This window comes from Rattus norvegicus, chromosome 16, assembly GCF_021556685.1.
Source record: "Rattus norvegicus strain SHRSP/BbbUtx chromosome 16, alternate assembly SHRSP_T2T, whole genome shotgun sequence".
Classification (NCBI taxonomy): Eukaryota; Metazoa; Chordata; class Mammalia; order Rodentia; family Muridae; genus Rattus; species Rattus norvegicus.
In genome coordinates, this window is record NC_141549.1 from 54496100 (window position 1) to 54515772 (window position 19673).

Here is a 19673-nt window from a genome sequence, read left to right on the forward strand (position 1 = left end):
AGGAATGGAGATGGTGATTGAGTGAAAAGCAAAAGCAAAAACAAACAAAACAAAAAGAAACAAAGGAGCAAAGAAACAGAGAAGGAAAGAAGGATTAGCATTCTGTGATACAGTGGGGTGGCTACTTATATGAAAGGGGTTTGGTACTTCCAAAGCAAACAGTGAGTGTTGGAGATGATCAGTGTGCTAGCTACTTCTTTTTGAGCATTCTATGTTGAATACATGCATATGTTACAGTCTCCTATAGATGCATACAGCTATTATATGCTGACTGAAGTAATTTATTAGTATTTTCAAATAGTAATACTAATAGTTTTGACCTAGTGTTATTGTGGGGTTCGTTAGACTTGCTACGTATCAGATGTGTCTCAAGCCTACCAAGTGCTATGATTATATCCTGTTTCAAAGCATCATAAAGATAATCAGTTAGAGGTGTAAGTCTAGAGCCAGGCTTGAGTTGACCATCCTGAAGCTATGGATAGTCTGTGGCGATGGGTGTCAGATGTCTTTACAAAGCTGTTGCACATTAGTTGACTGTCTTCATTTCAAGGGATGGCATACGTGTCCCCTCACTTTGAACTCCCGTAGATGTGTGTGTGTGACTCATCCCTCACAGGTTACAATGACACCATGTGACTTCTGAGGCCAGGTCAGAAAACATCACGCAGCTGCTGCCCTGTTCGTCATAAAACCCTGCCCCTCAAGTCCTAAGCTAGTACACTACTGGGAAAGCTTAGGTTGCATGGAGAGGTCACATGTTAAGCCAAGTCCCAGTCACTCCAGACTAGCAATGTGTACCAGTCAAGATTCCCCTCTCCAATCTGTCTTAATCCATCTGGGCTGCTGTGACAAGAACGCCACTGTCAGGGAGCCTAACAAAATAACAAATGCCAGTTTCTGCTGCCCGGGAGTCCAAGATCGAAGTGCGGGTAGATCTTGTGTCTGCTGAGGTAACCCCTCCTGGCTGGCAGATGGCTTCCTTTTGCCATATCTTGTACCTTCAGCTCCATGCTCTTCCACTTTTTCAGGGAACACTAATCTCAGTGTGATGCCCCCACCTGCAAACCCATCCAAACTCAATTTCCCCTCAAAGGCTCCACTTCACAGTATCGCTGGCTCTATTGTGAGGTTAGGGTTTCCAGATACAAGTATCTGGGTTTGCACACATTTTGTCTGTCACACACTTCTAGCCTGTGAGTCACCCCAGCCTTGAGTCCTCTCAGCTTAGGCTCAGATGTTTTGAGTAAAGAGGACTGGTTCTCACTGTTCCCTTTCCAGGTTCTTGGCCCACAGTGTGTGAGAACATAACAACATGGGCGTTCTTAAGCTTCCAAATATTAGGGTAATTATTTTACCCAGACGACAGTAGCAGATGCTGGATGACCATGCTCAGAGAAATTAGGTATGCAAGTTGAGAACAGATGTCCATTGATTTAAAAATGAGAGGCAGTAGAAACAGAAGCAGTTAAAGCACAGGAAAAAGAGAGGAATGTGAATGGTAGGTTCCTCTGACACCAGGTTTAAAGTGCAAGCGAGGGGGGACGATCAGGGGGAGAAGTCAGGCATCATAGGATGCCAGACAGACTTGGCGATTATGAAGTTTCTGGAGGGTTCAGAGCCATGTTAACAGAACACTGAGGATGGGGGTGGGGTGGGGAGTGTCTGCCAGGGTTTGAAGGCTATAAGGAGAGGTGAATGTAAGAAGTCCTTCATGGCTTATTAATGACAGGAAAGGGAGGGCAGCCCTGGGAAAGTCACTGATGGGGATGCTGATCAAAAGAAAGGGCTCTCTCTCTCTCTCTCTCTCTCTCTCTCTCTCTCTCTTTCCCTCTCTCTCTCTGTCTCTCCCTCTCCCTCTGTCTCTCCATCTGTCTCTGACTCTCCCCCTCCCCCTCCTCCCTCTCTCCCTCCTCACTAAGTACATGGGAGGTTGTGATAGCCTATCTTGATGAGGAAACTCACTAATGTTTCCTTGCCCATAGGATAGAGAAAAACTGTTAAACAATTGCTCAAAGGATCTTTCTTTCTTCCTTCCTTTCTTTCTTTCTTTCTTTCTTTCTTTCTTTCTTTCTTTCTTTCTTTCTTTCTCTCTCCTCCTCTTCCTCCTCCTTCTCCTCTTCTTCTTCTTCTTTAAATAAAAGTTACTTTTTTCCCCTATCTTTTTTATTGGATATTTTATGTATTTACATTTCAAATGTTATCCTGTTTCCCAGTTTTCCCTCCGGAAACCCCCTATCTCATCCCCCCTCCCCCTGATTCTATGAGGATGCTCCCCTACCCACTTCCCTGCCCTGGCATTCCCCTACTCTAGGGCATGGAGCCTTCACAGGACCAAGGGCCTCTCCTCCAATTAATGCCACATAAGGCCATCCTCTGCTACATATGCGGCTGGAGCCATGGGTCCCTCCATGTGTACTCTTTGGTTGGTGGTTTAGTCCCTGGGAGCTCTGGGGGGTCTGGTTGGTTGATATTGTTGTTCTTCCTATGGGGTTCAGAGGGACTTTCATTGACACCGGCCATTCATGTCTCAGCACAGCAGTCACGATACAGACTAGCCATGGAGTGGACTGGATTCTGTCCCCACGGGCCTCTATATAGGACTCAGATTAATGCCCTGCTCCCTTTCACCTTCACCTTTCTCCCTACCTGCTTTTCTTGGGGTCTGTGGTTAAGGGAAGAATAGACATTTGTTTAAATTTGCCTTTCCCCCTCAGCCAGCTCAATTTTTATATGCGTTAGAACAGATTAGATGCTCATTAGAAATGTAGATTTCTAGGTTCTTCATTCAAGGGATTTGAACTGAATTGTAAAGTCCAAATCCATTGTGGGTGGTCTGTAGACCACACATTAAGAGTCAGTAACTCAAACCAACACATGGGATTCTACTTTCTCACACACGTACACACACACACACACACACACACACACACACACACACACACACACACAGTCTTATACTGTCTCTTGTTTCTGGACTCTTTTCTTTTGTCTATTGTCTTTTTACTTTTTCTGGGAAAACTCAATTGACTGCCATCTGTTTCTAAATTAATCTCTCTCCTTATTTAACTTCTATTTTATTGTTTTTCTTGTGTGACGCTAGGGAATCAAATCGAGGTCTTCACACCTGCCAGAGAGGTATTGTACCACTCAGTCTTCAGCTCTTATACATGGTCTCTATATAACACTATTCTGAATTTAACTTTCCTTCCATTTAGTCAAGCACCTAGCAATGGGCTGTAGGCACTGGAAACTAAACAGTGAACCAAACAGGGATCTGGATTTTGAGAAGCACATATTTATACTAGGATGCCTTTTCCTGAGGGTGGTTTTTTACATGCGCGCTGCATTTCAGGGAAGGGCTATGGTCTTTAGAATCTCCCATACCGACAGTGCAGGGCTGGGCCCTGAGCTGCCTGTCAGTGATTATGTAGAAGCAGCTTTTGGATCTGAGATTTGTTGTACTGGGAAGCCAATACTTTCCTTTCTCCTTCAACAATAGGCTGCTCCCAAGGAATACCTTCCTTGAGAATTGCCACTATGCCTGCCTATTGTTGATGGTTCCACATCCCTCAGCTCCTCTTGGCTCTGTGGCTGCATTTGCATGTACTTGCTGGTCTGCCTGGACAAACCAACACATTCAAGGTCCCGGGCATCCAGCCAATGCTCCCAAGCCCTTCCCCGCATTGTGTCTGACTTCCTCTTTGGTAAAAGCCCATGTGATTTTCATGCTTTGGAAGATTTGGGCCCTTGTGAAATCTCTCCTGGGGAATTAGGCACACTGAATTCCTTGCTTTGTCTGCCCTCTGTCCTGGCAGGAGCCTCTATTGTTCCCCCATTCCCATGTCCATTCTCTCACTCCGAAGACATGGGATGGTTCAGCTCAAGTTCATTGGGTAGTCTGCTCTGAAATGTCGATGAGTTTTTCCACTGTTTGTTCTGAATTAACTAGAAACAGTCAAGGGAGTCGTTAGAAGGTTTGGGGGACTTGAATTAGAGCTTTGTGGTGTGAGCAGGGGCCTCTTCTGCCTACCAGATCCTGGGTCTGAAATGGCTGCCATGTTAATACCAGCTCTTCCTGACGCACAGCTGTGAAGAAAGAGGAGGGGTGTGTGTGTGTGTGTGTGTGTGTGTGTGTGTGTGTGTGTGCCTGTTTGTCTGTCTGTCTGTCTGCAAAATGCACACACACACACACACACACACACACACACACACACACACACACACAGACAGAGAGAGAGAGAGACAGAGAGGGAGGGAGGGAGAGAGAGAGAAGCAAAGAGAGATATAACAGAAATAGAGAAAGAGACCGAGGGAAGGAAAGAAAGGGAGAAAAATAGAGAGAAATTAATTTTAGCCTATTTTCTCACATAAAGAGATTTCCAAGGGGCATTTCTGTTTTTGTCTTTCCTGGATTACCCTCAGGTTGGATTTCACTTTGAAAGAGAGTGCATCAGTTTCTGCCATGGGCAGCCTGAGAAAGGCTTATTATTTGTGGTTAGTATCGCTGAGCATCAGTTCTGGTTCTGTTCTGGTAGAGTTGATGAGGAGGACACCAGGAAATGTTAGGCAAAGTGCTAAGCAGTTACCATGCTCATTGTTTCGAATTCTTAAAACAATTCTGCAAGGCTGGTATTATGATCCCAGGGTGCAGGCACCACGGGAAGATCACGGAATCCTGGCCGTTGGAGTTCAACATGGCTCTGCTGCTGCCTGCCATATCCACTTTCTGAGACTTCTTCATGATTCGTCTTCAGTGGACACAGAAGCCAGCAATCTTCCAACCTAGATTCCTCTAACCTTCACTAGCTGTTGGTGCAAGTGTTTGAATGCATGAAAGGCTATTGAAGTTTTATTTTCCCCATGTGTCTTAGGGTTTTATTGCCTTGAAGAGACACCATGACCAAGGCAAGTCTTAGAGAGGAAAACATTTATTTGGGGGCTGGCTAGGGTTTCACAGGTTTGTTCATTATCATTGTGGTGGGAAGTATGGCAGCATCCAGGCAGACATAGTTCTGGAGAAGGAGCTGAGAGCTCTACATCTTGCACATCCCCGGGCAGCAGTAGGAGACTTCATACCATGTTGGATGTAGCTTCGGCATAGGAGACCTCAAAGCCCGCCCTCACAGTGACACAGTTCCTCCAAGAACACCACACCGACTCCACCAAGACCTCCTAATAGTGTCACTCCCTATGAAACAAGCATCCAAACACATGAGTCTATGGGGGCCAAAACTATTCAAACCACTACACCAGGGAAGAAGGTAGAGTTATCAGCCTCAATGAAGCCTATGCTTTCTGTGGGCAGGAGCCTGGGAATTCCTGCCAGAATGGGTTTTAGACAATTAGAACATTCCTAATCTTTCATTGAACGGTGCTTCACTTGCTGGGCCTTCCAGACTCCATGTTCCTTTGTGTGCTTTTCATGACCCCAGAGGGCAACCAGAAGAACCAGGGTGCACATTCATAACAGAAACCCATCTGAATCTGCTCTTCAGTAACAGAGACCATGTGTTCTGAAGCATTTCTATTTGGAGTCCGTTTATCATCGCTATAAAAACATTTCAAATGAGAACAGAGTGGACAGCACTCCTGGGGAATTCTACAGAGAGCTCTGGCTGTAGATGGCTGCATGCCTGGCTTTGGTTAGTCACCAAGCGACACATGCTAGCATTTCATCTGTCACAGCCCTTGGCCTGCTCACTCCCTGAGCCTTTCCACCTGTGTCACCACCAGACCCACATTAGCCTCCGAACAAATCAACCATGTGTGTTCTGCACTAGATCTGTCAGTTAAGTCAAGAGAGAACTTAGTTTCATACTGAGTGGTGTCTGGTTCTATTTTCGAAAAAGTCCCTTAACTGAAGAAGAAAAATAGGTATAATATCTCATGATTACTTTACACAGTACATATGTAAACTCCACTGGAGACGTTGCATTCTTATCCCAGAGCAAATGCCATACTTCTCACGAGACACAGGCACATTAGGAGGGAAGGAAGGTAGAGCTTCAGCTATAATTGCTCCAGATTTTTGGTGGCATAGGGCAGGAAATGAACATTTTAGGTTTATGTCCTGGTCATAGTTGATGGGACTAACTTCTCTCTGTTGCTCATTACTGAGTTTTAGACACATGTTAGATACTCATGGTATGAACTACAGTCAAAGTCAGTGAAGGCTCTGAGGCTTAGGTCTCCTGTGTCCCCTGCCCCAAATGTCATCTGTTCCCACATTCGTACCATGGTTTGAACTCTCACTGTCAGTTTCTTGAAGATCCATGTCTTTCCCCTTTGACAACATAGCTTAATTCTCTTATCAAGTTCTCCTGTCCTGTCATATACTCTCCTCTCTTCTTCTCCCCTCCCCTCTCTCTTCCCCTCTTTCCTCCTTTCCTCTCCTCTGTTCTTCTCCCCTCTTTTCTCCCCTCCCCTCCTCTCCCCTCCTCTGCCCCCTCCTCTCTTCTCTTTCCCTTTTTCCTTCTGTTCCCATACCATCTTCTCTCCTCACTTTTCTTCTCCCCTCTCTTCTTTCCTCTCTTACCTTCCTTTCTCTTCTTTTTTCCTTTTTCCCTTCCTTTTACTTGGATTTGAAGTTCATATATTGAAGTATCTACTTGGTTTTTAATATCAAAAAAACTCAAACTGAAGCAAGATTTTCTAGAATTCAGATCTTCTCATTCCTTTCCTTTCTTCTGTTCTGGTGAACAACATAACTATAATTTGACAAGGCTCAGATCTTAGTGTGGTTTTGCACTCCAGACCTCTTGAACATGTGATACCAAGCACACCTTGATCATGTGATCAGTCACCAAGCACACCTTGATCATGTGATGGGTTGCCAAGCATACCTTGAACAGGTGCTTGGGTCAGCAAGCACCAGGGACCATTTTGATAAAGACATGACCAGCTCTGTGTCCAAACCTTTCTTTCTTGTCAAGCATTCACAGTTTCTTCACATCTCTTTTCCTGATTTTGGCTTTTAGTCTGAACATTATAATATTTCTTAAGATGTAACTATGTACTTGTTTAAAATTCCTCAGGGACTGGTGACATGACTGAAGTTTTCAAGACCAACAGAAAAGTCCTTAGCTAAGCTCATAAGTTCTGTCTCCAGTTCGTTACCCATGTTACACTCCCACTACTCCCTGAGTGAGCTCCAACCATCTAAAATGCCTTGTGCTTAGGATACATGGTGTTTCACGCTTATGATTTCAGCATGGGGGTGGAGTGGGGTCACCATGAGTTTGAAGTCAGCCGGGGCTCTAAAGTAAGTTTTGAATGAGACCCTTTTTTCAAAACAAGACACATCTGATGCTTAATAGGACTTAGTATTTACATTCTTGAGCCACAGTCTTCTTTGGTCTGGAATTCATTTGTTCATTCACATATTGAGTAATTGATAATGAATGATGAATGTTGTGGAGTGTTTATTCTGCTCCAGACACTCTCTAATGATCGGGGATTTAGTCATGAACGTGAACATGAGGAAGTTCCTGCTTTCATGAAGCCCACAGTGTAGTAGACAAAGACAGTCCATGAGTATACATTGAACACACCTGCAAGTTATGAAGACAATGCACTTGAGTGATGAGATTGCATCACACACACATACACGCGCGCATGCGTGTGTGCGTACGCGACTTTCAAGGCCTTTTCTGTATTCCCTGGAAGATTCTCCCAGGCATGTCCATTTTAACAGAGATCTTTGCTGTCAGGAGACAAGCATGGGTTCCAAGGAATATGAACTCTTTGTTTTCAGAATGCCCTTAACATTTTACTAGGACTGTTAGAGAAAGGGAAGAAGAGAGGGTAGGGTAGAGAGGTATAGGAAGCCACAGAATGTTAGGCCTTGTAGGCACGGTGAAGGGTTTGGTTTTTTAATTCAAAAAGGGGGAGGGATATGTCTGATTGAGTTTGCAGTTTCAAGAGATTGTTGTAGAATGACAAGTATCAGGATGAGGGAAAACTGAAAGGCTAGAATATTTACTGGGGTTGGGGGATTTACCTGCTGGGGAAAATAGTCTAGCAGTTCCTCACAGAATAAAAGTCACCCCACAGAGTTAGCATATGAAAGCACAATGCTCAGTGAAAGAAGACAGACAGGTCAGACATGGTGGCATAACCCACTCTGTAACCCTAGCACTTTTAAAGGCACCGAGGTAAGAGTTGTGAGTTCAAGGTCAGGATAAACTATCTAAGCAAGGGTACTTCTGAGAGTCCTAGCATGGTCAATTACCAGCAGTGTGTAGACTAAGCCTACCTCTCTCTCAAAAAGAAAGCAGCAGGCAGGCCGGTAGCCAAGCAAAGCCAAACAGACATAAAAGGTTTTATATGACTATCTAGAAGAGTCAAATCCATAAAATGGAAACCATCAGTAGATCCCAGGAGCTCTGGGTGGGGACAGGAAATGGAGACGGACTATCCAATGAGTGTAGGGTTTTTCCTGTAGGGTGATTAAAAAGGTTCTGGAACTGGATGTTGGTAAAACCTGTGAATGCCAGGGAGTTGAACACTTTTGTAAAATGAAACTTGTGGTAAGTGTTATGGTATTTGGCTTTAATCATTTCAGGCTTTCAGAACAACAGAAAGATAGTATCCCCCAACTCCAGAGGCAGGGGATTAAAAGGAAAGTGCAACAGGGTTCATTTCTGGCGACCGCTGTCTCCCTGGTTGTGTGTATAGCAGTCTGCTTGGTGTGTGCTCACGTTGTGTTTTCTCAGTGCGTGTGCACAGGAACAGATGAGAGGGATGGAGAGAGACTAAGGCAAGAAAGAAGGGAAAGAAAAGGGGGGAGGAGAGGAGGGGAGGGAGAGAAACCAAGCTCCTTCACATTCCTTCTTCTGTGTGCTGAATCTTCGGAATCAGAGTCCCGATTGTGATCTTATTTAACCTCTACTCCTACTCCAAATGTAGCCACACTGAGGGGTAGACCTTCATATACACATTTTAGAAGTGAACAGTTCCATCCATAATACTATGATCTGTATTTTACAGTAATAATGATAATTATTGGTGGGTGACTGCAGTATCACCATAGTGAGACCATGAAGATTATCCCAGAGACTATCGTGGGAATGGGAGAGAGGGGAGGGTTGCACAAGATGGTTCTAGAGAGGGACATTTACTCACCCTTCTCGCTTTGATCTAGAGATGCTTGTCTCTCATGGCAGTGCTTGCCTCTCACCCTACCTTTCCTTGGTCTTCCTAGTGGATTAAATCCATCAGACCACATCCCTAAAGGGGTAGAGTGTTTTATTAGGATGCTATAAAGATTAGAGATTCTGTGCCTTCTCTTCCCTCTCTTCTCAGGCCAAGCATGGTATCATCTCCATTCTGCAGATCCAAATTTCCCACATGGGACACTGTCAGTGCCCGGTCTGGTAGACTGGGCAGATACAATAGCAGTTGACTACCAATAAAATGTTGCTTCGACCAGCTTTACCCTGGGAGTGCGGGTTTGATTTCTATCTTCCTGAAACCCTTCACGTCTTCCCCGGAACCCTCTAATCTTGGTTTAAAGTTTAACCCCCCCCCCAATTCCCCAAAAGCATTCTCTGACCTTAGTTACACTCTAGTGTGACTATGTGCTTGTCTTTTGTGCATGGGATTGTGCACAACCCCATGCTTGTTAAATTCTAAGCATTAATGCAATCACTCCTTAAATGCTCTCTGTGTAGATATAAAGCCACACACACTACATTTTGTGCCAGCAGTAAAGAGTTTCCAAAAGCATCAGGCTTTGAAATTAGTTTTTATAAACACAGCCTTATGTGTATACTGACATGCCTCAATTTGTGGTGACTTTCCTGCCTCTGCTTTTGGGAACTGGGACTACAGGTGTGTACCACCCTATGCCCAGCTGGTACTAAACATTTTTAAGATAAGACCACTCACTTACTCTCTCCCTGCTTCCCATACCCCACATGATTTCTATCAGACAAGTGTCCAATAACCGTTCAACATACGCTCCTCATATGAAACCCACTGTTCTTGTCTTATTTCTTTGCCCTTCTCTACTGATACTCTCAGAAAAGCATATAGTGCTATTTAATCAATTTCCCTCCCCTCCAATTCCCCCCTTATCCTCACCACTACTCTGCCTTCCCAATTTCAAATTCTTTGTCTTTGTCTTTCTCTCTCCAACCCATGGAGCCCTCTTTATGCTGCCAGTATGGACATGGGTGTGGGACCACCTCCCGTTGCATGCATAACCAGCCTAACAGGTACAGCATCCCTGAAGGAAACTTGTCTTTGGTTTAGTACCCAGCAGGTATTGTAGCCTCTCAGCTAGGGCTGAGAGGGACTTCAAGAGCACCTCCCTAGCCCCTGCTGGGATTTTGACTGGCTTATTCTTATGCAGGTCTTACACATACAGCCACAGTTGCTGGGAGTTCATGTGTGTAATGGTCCTGACATGTCCAGGAAATGATGTTTCGCTGCAGACATGAAGACCATAAGGATACCTTAAATACTCGTTTGGATCTTGACAGTGATAGAACTTATAAACTCCAAGTTCAACTTATAGAAAGTGCCCAACTAGGTAACTGATGTTCTTTTAAGATTTTTTATAAAAAATGACTACAATGTTCAACTGGAGTTTGTAAACTTCTTTGAAGACTTTCTGACTTCCCACAGCCATGGAGTGAAAGCTTCTTGGGGTCAAGTACCTGAAAGACAATAATAGGTTATATCTGTATGTGTTTTCAATCATTGGAATAATAAAAAAAAAGTAATGACAAAATTATTTCTACTCCCTGAAAATGGGAGGTCAATATAAGTTATATATCCCTATAGTTTTGTTAAGCTGACTTGACTAGATTTGGCTGTCTGCATATACATTTTCATCTAGTTTTTCTATATCTAAGGGATTGTATGCCTTTCATAGTTGGTTGGACTCATAGCTGTAGTCTAAGTGGTTTTTGTTTTTTCGAAATAGGTTGCAGTCAGCTTATTAATGTTACATTTAAAACTCATGATTTGTGTTTCTTTAATTTTTTTTTGATTAGGGAACTGGCTTGTTGAGGATTACAAATCTCCTAAAAATTAAACTGTAAAATGATTCCAAAGCTATTTTGAGATATTCTAGACATCTTTTAAAAATACAACCACTGACTATGCATTTCTTAAGATAGTTCACTACTTAAAACGATAGACAAAACAGTTTAAATGTTATGTTTATCTGCAAGTGAAAAATAAATGGTGAGTTGTAAACTTCCCAGAAGGCATGACATTTGAGTGAAGCCAAACTTGAGATGAGAGTCACATCCATGACTGCCAGGGAAAACCAACCCTTAAGACTGCCCTCCTATTCATGTGACACACGGGAGAATATGCTTCCTTGTCTAGAAAAAAAAATGCTGAATTGTTTCTCTCATGGGTTTAAGTTAATCCTCTATAGACTTACTCTATTCCTAGTAATATAGGAATAGAGAGATCCTTGAACTATTTTTTGAAGGTAGAAGAAATGGTGATTGACTTGAGGTTAGGAAGCTTATAGACATTCCTATGGCTGGAGCAACGTCTAACTTAATTTTATAAAGCGGTTTAAAATACAGACCATGGTACTTACAAAACCCAGTAGTGTGTACGATAAATATGTATCAGAAAAATACTTATATTCACAAATATCACAACATAAAACAAGCAAAAGATACAGAATAGCCCTCCTCAGGGGCTTTGATATTGCTTTGTCCTCTAGCTGTGATGGGAAGCCAGGCCAGTAGCAACTGGGACATTCAGAATCCTTGACATATGCTTTCTTCTTGCTGCCCATCCCCTGTGGCCCTCAAATTAGAAACAATATCATGACCAAAGGTTGCTTAAGGGAGGCCCGAGACTTCCATGTTGTTAACCCTGTTACGAAATCTGACTTGGAATGTCTTTTATTATTATTTTCCTATTTTCCATTAAGCCCTTGATAGTTCCTTTTGGGATTAATGGACATACTTTAATTTATTTAAAGAAGGCCATGGTGTATCGTATAACTTAAGAAAGCTATAGTGTGTTATATAAATTTACTTAAGAAGGCCCTGGTGTGTTGTATAAAAGGCAACTGACTGTTCCTTAGCATTTCCTTTGACATGGACAGAAAAGGCTCTTGGGCCTTACAATAAATTGGTGATTAAGGCATTGCCATTTAATTATGGTGATATTTTGGGGAGTACAAAAAAATAAAAACAAGCAAAGGTTGTTCACTGAGATGAATATAATTTTTTACAACTCAAGTTGTCAAGTTGTCTACTAGTCAGCATGAATAAAGACAAGACCACTTCTTGATATCTTCTTTAAATGATCTCTCTTTTGAAGCAAATACTGTCAATTAAAAAAATGGATATTCGCAACATGAATGCCCTGTAGTAGAAGATTTTCTGGATTTGTGTGGAGGACTTGTGAGTCCACCATACTCAATGGGTATTTCAATGAAGTGTGCTAACATGAGCAGCTCCTTTTGGATGCACTAGTCCTAAAGGAAGAGAGAACGAGAGGTTGGTTGTATACTCAAAGGTTGCAGCAAGTCCATGGGTTGTCACAGGTGCGTGTCACTTCAGAGTGACATGGTAATGCATGGCTGAATCGTAAGGCAGAAAATGAGGATGAAATTGTGAGAAAGTGACCTCATGAAAATACTTGTAGAATCTAAGCACACACTCTGTGTTGTGGTTTGCCCTGAAGTTTTCTGTATTTTGAGGCTAATTCCACTGCCCCAAGGACAGCTGCCTAGTCAAGTACTCAGGAATCAGGTGATTTCACCACCTCCTCATTGAATTTATAAAGTACAGGTGAGGGGCAGGTACAGGATAGAAGGAGGCCTGTTGTTGGAGGAGAAGGAAGGATGGCGGGAGAGAAGTTTGAAGGAGGAGGAGGAGACTAGGGGAGAGAGGAGGAGACAGGAGGAGGAGGGGGAGAGAAGCCATGGCAGGTGATGTTAAGATTCTGCTCTGTGTATTTACAGGTTGTTATTAATGTTCTCAAGGGATGGATGGTACTGGACTTTGTATGTTTAAGTGGGCAATTATATCTTACCAATTGGATCTAAGATTATTGTGTTGTGTGTTCTTTTATGTGGGGGTTTGAGTGTAGGAAAGTGCGACTGGGATGTGTTTCCGCCACGATATCTAGCAGATATTTTGGGGCACTGTGGTGAGGACCCAGCGGGGTAAAAGACTATTACAATTTCTGTTTTATACATTTTTATAACAACAACTCTGTCATTTCCAATAGTGTCAAAACCATGATGGTTTCAAACGACAACTTCCTTAGCCATCATTACCCTCAAAAATGACATAGGCAACTGTGGGACATTACTAACCTTACAGCATTAGTAGTTAGACATTAACAGTGACAACATGGTGTCTGGGTAGGTAACACATCGTGGGCATCATTGTCTGTTTCCTAGCAACTGTTAGGACCAGTGCTTTAGTAGATGTTAACAAAAGTTATGACAGTGGTTTTGACGTCATGACTAATTGCGTATGCCCACTTGACTGGGCCATAGGCTTTCCAGATGGCTAATTAATCCTGGTCTCTGGGGGTTTGTCTGTGAAGGTGTTCCTGGGAGAAACTAGTGTTTGAATGGATGGGTCGAGCAAAGTAGATGCGTTTCTCATTGTGAACAACCATCAGTTAATCCACTGAGGGGCTAAGTTGAACAGAGGTTGGAGGATGGTTGGGTGGAGTCCGAGTGCTAGAGAGGGGGCATTTATCGTCTACTCTCAGATCTGTAGGTCTGGTCTGAAACCTCGTCATGAGCTCTTTTGTGCTCAAGTCTCAAGTAGAGCTATGCTATTGACTTCCCTGTGTCTCAAGCATACGAGTGAAAATCAAGAAATTCCTTCACTTGCTCCCACAAATATGCCAACCAGTATTTTATAATAAGCCTCGCTCACCTATTGATACGCTCATGTGTATTCATAGTCATATTCATGGATGAAGTGTGTAATTCTAGAGATCACCTAGTAGTATATGTTGCCATCATTGGGAAGTTAAGAATTAGAGGGGGATTCAAGGAGAGTTGGAATTCCTCTAACATTGAGCTGCAGAACAAGCACTGTAGTTTTCTGCTTTTAATTGTGAGTCTTTTTTTTTTTTTTTTAATCTCAAGTTAGAATAGCCTGAGAATGGTATTTGACCAGTGTGGATGTGCTATTCAGCTTAAAATTTAATGTTTTGAGGTTGTAGGCACTGAGAAAGAGAGATGGTGTGGCACAGGATTGAAATCACAGCAGACCGTGAGGCTCAAGGAGGAAGGCCTTGTTTGAGGCTACCCTAGTTTCCCCAGCAAGACCATGTCTCCAACCAGAAAAATAATGAAGAAAGAAATATGTCACATCCTTTTCTTTTCTTTCAAGCTTCCTTCTATGTATCTTAACAATGCTTTTGATATCCTCAACTTCAAGATGCCCATCTTATGTTACGCCAAGTGCCTTTTATAAAGCAGATGTTTCATTAACATTCTTTCCACAAATGTAGAGGAACAATAAATGAAGAAAAGCCTTATTGACGCCCCGCAGGCCAGAGCCAACGCGGTAGAGCCTATCTTCTGTTCTGTTAGCTATGTTATAAATATGTTATAGCTGTTGGTGGAAAATCAAACATCACTGTGTTCCATTCCATCATTAACTCCCAGGGTCTTACTCCGTGTTGATCGTTAGCATCAAACATCACCGCTGAGTTTGGCAAAGAGCTGCCTGGTTTGGTTTAGGGCTAAGACCTATTCTGGCAAAGATGAAACTTGCTGCAGAAGAGATGGTTTGGATTGAAACAGGGTGGAAGTCTGCCAGAGCGGCAGGATCAGAAGGAAGACTGGCAGGGCATGACCTGTGGGTTACACCCTCTGGGGCTACAGTGAAATCTACAGATTCTGGACATGGGTGATAAACTACAGACTTTCATTCTTTGGGCCAGGATGGCAGATAGGGCTGAATGTGGGGAGTTGCAAATATTCGGCGATGGTAAATGTTTCTTAATTTGCAGCGGTCACAAATTAATTCTAAATCAAAGGCATGGATACGAGGAGGTCCTGGGGGTGCCCAACTATGTTAAACCATGTGACCTCACTGCAGCCTTGGCTCTGAACACACAACACACACACTTTGTACCATATATGATGTTACACCAGTCATTGCTATCTGAAACATCTAGTCTCAGATCTGAGTCTAGCATATTTTATGAATCGACTGCTTTTACTGTGTATGCAAAGTTTCCCACTTTTATAGGATCATAATGGTTTAATTATAGGAAGCAAATAATTTTAATTTTCTTTACCCATCATTCCTCAGAGTGTAAGTATCACATCTATATATTCTTGGGTCATACTGTGTTAGAGTGCCTGATTTTAATAATTGCCATTTGAGTTGCTGAGTTGAGTTTCATAAAAGGTCATTAAATCATTAAGTGAATTTTTGTTTGAGATCAACACAGAGTTCCCATCAATTTCTGACATGGACACTGAAACACTTTTATTATTTGATACTACATATTTATGTGAGGTGATTTTCTCAGCATGGAGAATTATAACACCCAAATAACATTCAATGCTTAGAAATGTCGGAGACTCTATGCCCCGCAGCATTAAATACCCAGCCAACATTTCAATTTTTATGTAAAAATGATTAAGCACATACATCTGATTAGTATGAAAAATTGTTTTATTTAAAAATAGTAAAAGCATACAGATATCAAATAATTGTTTTTAAATAAGTGGGCTCATGATTTATTATCACTAAGTGAATTGTATGCCTATTCAAAACATTTACACACCCAGGATTTATAGCAATGTCTTGGGTGAACAGGGCTCACGAGTAGAAAACACTTAAGAAATTCTGTGCTGTAAGACCAGACCTGTCAAATCCAAGCAGGGGCTGTGTGTGGTGGCACATGCCTTTAGTTCCAGCACTCTGGAAGCAGAGGCAGGGGAATGTCTGTGAGTTCAAGGCCAGCTTGGTCTACATGTAGAGTTCTATGCCAGCAGGTTAACATAGAGAGATGCTGTCTCAAAAACAACAAATTCCAGCAAGGATGGGCTAGGGACCCCTGAGGCCTCACCTCTATCTGAGAGGTTATTGGCAGTTGATGCCTGTTGAGGGAGAGTTACTCTCCTGCAGGGGTGTGATTGATGGTAGGTTGCTCATGTCCTTGTGGACCGCACATACCCATGTGCATGTGGTCTGCATTTATTGGGCTCAGGAATTACTGATAATAAAGACAAAAAATTGAGGTTGGGAGGGAGAGAGAGCGGGAAGGAGGAGGGTGAGTTGGAGGAACGTGCTGGATGGACACGGCCAGTGTTCATTCTATAAATGTATGAGACATCTCAAGGGATAGAAATTACTGCTTTCACAGGGGCCTGGCCCAGGGGGTCAGAACAGTGGCTCCTCTTCCAGAGTGCTTGTCTTAAATCCCAGCACCCTCAGGGCAGTCCATAACTGTCCGTAACGCTAATTTCAGGGGCTCCAACACCCTCTTCTCATCTCCTGGGGCACTAGGCACACAAATGGTGCCCAGACATACATGCAGACAAAACACACAAAGATAAACTAAAGCTAAAATGCTATTTGAAAAAGGATCTTTAATTTCAGAAATCCCAATCACAGTAGTCATGCAGTCAGGAGAGTCAGATGTGGCATCATGTCACTGGGACACATTTACACAGGGCAAAGGTCAGACCCAGGTCAGTTCCTCACAAATTTCCATGTCCACGTATACGGATACTGGTAAGATACAGTATTGTTACTAGGAGTATTTTGAATAATATCGCCTATCTCGAACTGCCATTGACCTGTCAAAGTGAACCCATCGGCATCTTATTTAATTGTCTAATATGTTTATTTCCTGCCTTTGAGAACCGGGATACGCTTTATGAAACAACAGAGGGTAATTCAAGGGCAAGCTGAGGTTCTGAAACTCGGCTAAAGCAATTCTGAAAAAATAGCAATGCAAATGTCTAGAAAGGGCTCCCTGAATACTTTTCATATCAGAAACAAAACATTGGCTTCTCTTGCTAGAGAAGAATTGATTTGAATTCAGCAGTGTAGGTTGAAGGGGAAGACGAGGCAGTGGTAACTTAAAGTTGGGGTGAACACTAGGAGGGAGCGGAGTACTGAGTGGTCTATTGTGACATTTTCTTGTTAGGAGCTTGGAAGAAATGTTGGACAGGTTGAGGGGACTTTTGGGGCAGAGGTGCTTAAATGTGTTGCAAGGGTCTCTGCAGTGTGTCCTTCCCTCAATTAGGAGTCAGATGATTAGGTGTTAGGCTTTGGACTAGATGTTATAAATGAACAAGGATAATGGTTATCTTTAGAGAAAGAGAGGGAGAGGAAAGGGGAGAGACACAGAGAAAGAGACAGAGAAGAGAGAGTCACAGAGAGGGAGATAGAAACATACAAAAATATAGATAGAGGGACACACACATACATACATGCAGAGAGAGGGTGGGGGGAGGGAGAAGACAGACTTTTTACAATTTAATAATGTGGTCTGTGGAAAGTAGGCTGGTAACAAAGATCAATTTAAGCAGAAGGATTCATTTTGCCTGGAGTGCAGGGAGTACTAAAACATCTTGAAGAAAATAAGTGTCCCTCAACATATGGAAGTGATGAACAGGCTTATAAAAAACCTCTTTCAATTCCCACACAATGAGAGCTGGGTGAGGATTGGAACATAGGGATCACTGAGCATGAGGGCAGCAGAAAGAGGCCTTGAAGACACAGCTAAGCTCAAACGTGCTGTAGATGAGGGCATTGTTGGCTTGGAAAGGACCCATTGCTTACACAGCAGAATTGGCTGATGTCGTAAATACAGACGCGTCCTCAACCCACGTTACCTTCCCAGAGCCTATCTTCTTGGTTATTTTTTCAACCTGCGAGCCATGCTACCCCTTTGGGAGAAGGACGACCCTTTCACACGGGTCCCCTATCAGATGTCTTGCATATTTACAGTACAATTCATAACTAGTAAAATTATTAGAAGTAGCAAAGGAAACAGGTTTATGGTTGGAGCCGCCACAGCGAGAGGAACTGTTCTAGGAGGTCACAGCATTAGAAAGGTGGGAACCACTGCTCTGTGCGATCATGCCCAACCCCAGGCCCCGGGCTTCCACGTCCAGCATCCAAGGATAGCTATGAATGCTGCCCACTGCACTTGCAGATGACTATGTAGTGTCACAATGTCACCTATGATATTTTTGATGGCACAGAATCTGTATTTTACCAGTTTTCCACCATTATTGGCAAATAAGCTCTTACCTGCCAAGAGAAATTATTTCCATTTTTTGGTTGTCACTTGTCTAATGTGACAAAAATGTCTCTGTTGTCTAGGCACATATATCTAGTTAGTTGATCGTTGTCTGTGGCACCTAACATGTTGTTTTTGGTCTTTATGTATAATTCTTTTATCCTACATGGTTCCTCCAGGCTTCCTTATTGATAGCAAGTACAGAGCATGAGATTAGTCATTGCTCGGAATCCCTGCTACATCTCTTTGTCTCAGAGACCTTACATTCCTCCCTCCCCACATACTTCACTTATCGCAGTTAATCATACATACTCAATAAAGTTTCTGATTAAAAACTTCCTTTCTTGTTTTTTTTTTTTTATCTGTAATATTCTGTGCATGGCCCAGTGTCTACTGGAAAGTCAATAAACTGAGTTGAACTTCAGATGTTAATGTTTCCTGAGGGCTCATCACATTTCTAAGCTCTGTGCATACATACTAACCCATTTGTGCGCATGTACACACATGCTTCTCGGCTGTTCTCATGAAGAACGTGTAGGATCCATGTCAGTCACGTCCCATGAAGGATGTGTAGAGCTGTTACCCAGTCCTCCCTGAGCAATGTGTTCATTATCATCACTGTGCCCTCGGGTACCATATTTTGTGAAGAATGTCAAAGCACACTATGACAATTTCCTTTTAATTATTTCTGATTTAAATATTAGCATTGAATTTTGCTTTGAGCAAAAGAATAGTGACAGGGCCAAAAACTATTGTTGCTTGAAAGTTAAACATTTTTAAAAAAGAAGATGGAATGCTAAAAATCAAGTCGTCTTTTATTTAGATGAAAGATGTTATGTCTATTATATATTGTATTTTAAAATTAGGCAAATAAAAATATTTTTTTCAATTCATTCCTTCCTTCTTTTCTTCCTTCCTTCCTACTCTCTCTCTCTCTCTCTCTCTCTCTCTCTCTCTCTCTCTCTGGCTGACTATGTAATTTTTCAGCGTGTCTGGAAGCTGGATGATGAATTACTGGTCAGGAAACAGAAAGTTTAACAAATACTGTTTCAACTAGGCATCATAAACAACGTTAATTATAAGTGAAGACACTGTGTAACTCCAAGGCATCCAAATATGGTTCTGTTAGAGCCCACTGATAGGTGGAATCCAATTTCCTTTCTGATTTATTCAAGCCTATTTTGTGGTTCCCAAGCAAAAGTCCCTGAATTGAGCAAACACGATAAGGAAGAATAATGCATTCAAAGGACACATTCTTTTCCAAACTGGAAAGGACACGCATTCCTCCGCTCTATCTCCCTCAACTTGACCAACTCAGCACAGATTGTACTTAGGAATAAGTCAAGAGTAAAATCATTAACTTCAAGGATACTGTGTCGAAAAGTGATCTTTTATATTTAAAATTTCACTTAGAAAAGCTAATAATGATGGTAAGCAAAGAAACAGAT

The 19673-nt window shown here is 42.5% G+C and overlaps 1 protein-coding gene and 1 pseudogene; both read left to right on the top strand.

Annotated features, from left to right (window-relative positions):
- Window positions 1-19673, top strand: part of Erich1 (glutamate-rich 1) — a gene marked incomplete at its 5' end in the record, with an annotated part of 52793804 nt that overhangs the window by 23625540 nt on the left and 29148591 nt on the right.
- On the top strand, window positions 12029-12146 carry LOC120097631 (U6atac minor spliceosomal RNA; annotated as a pseudogene).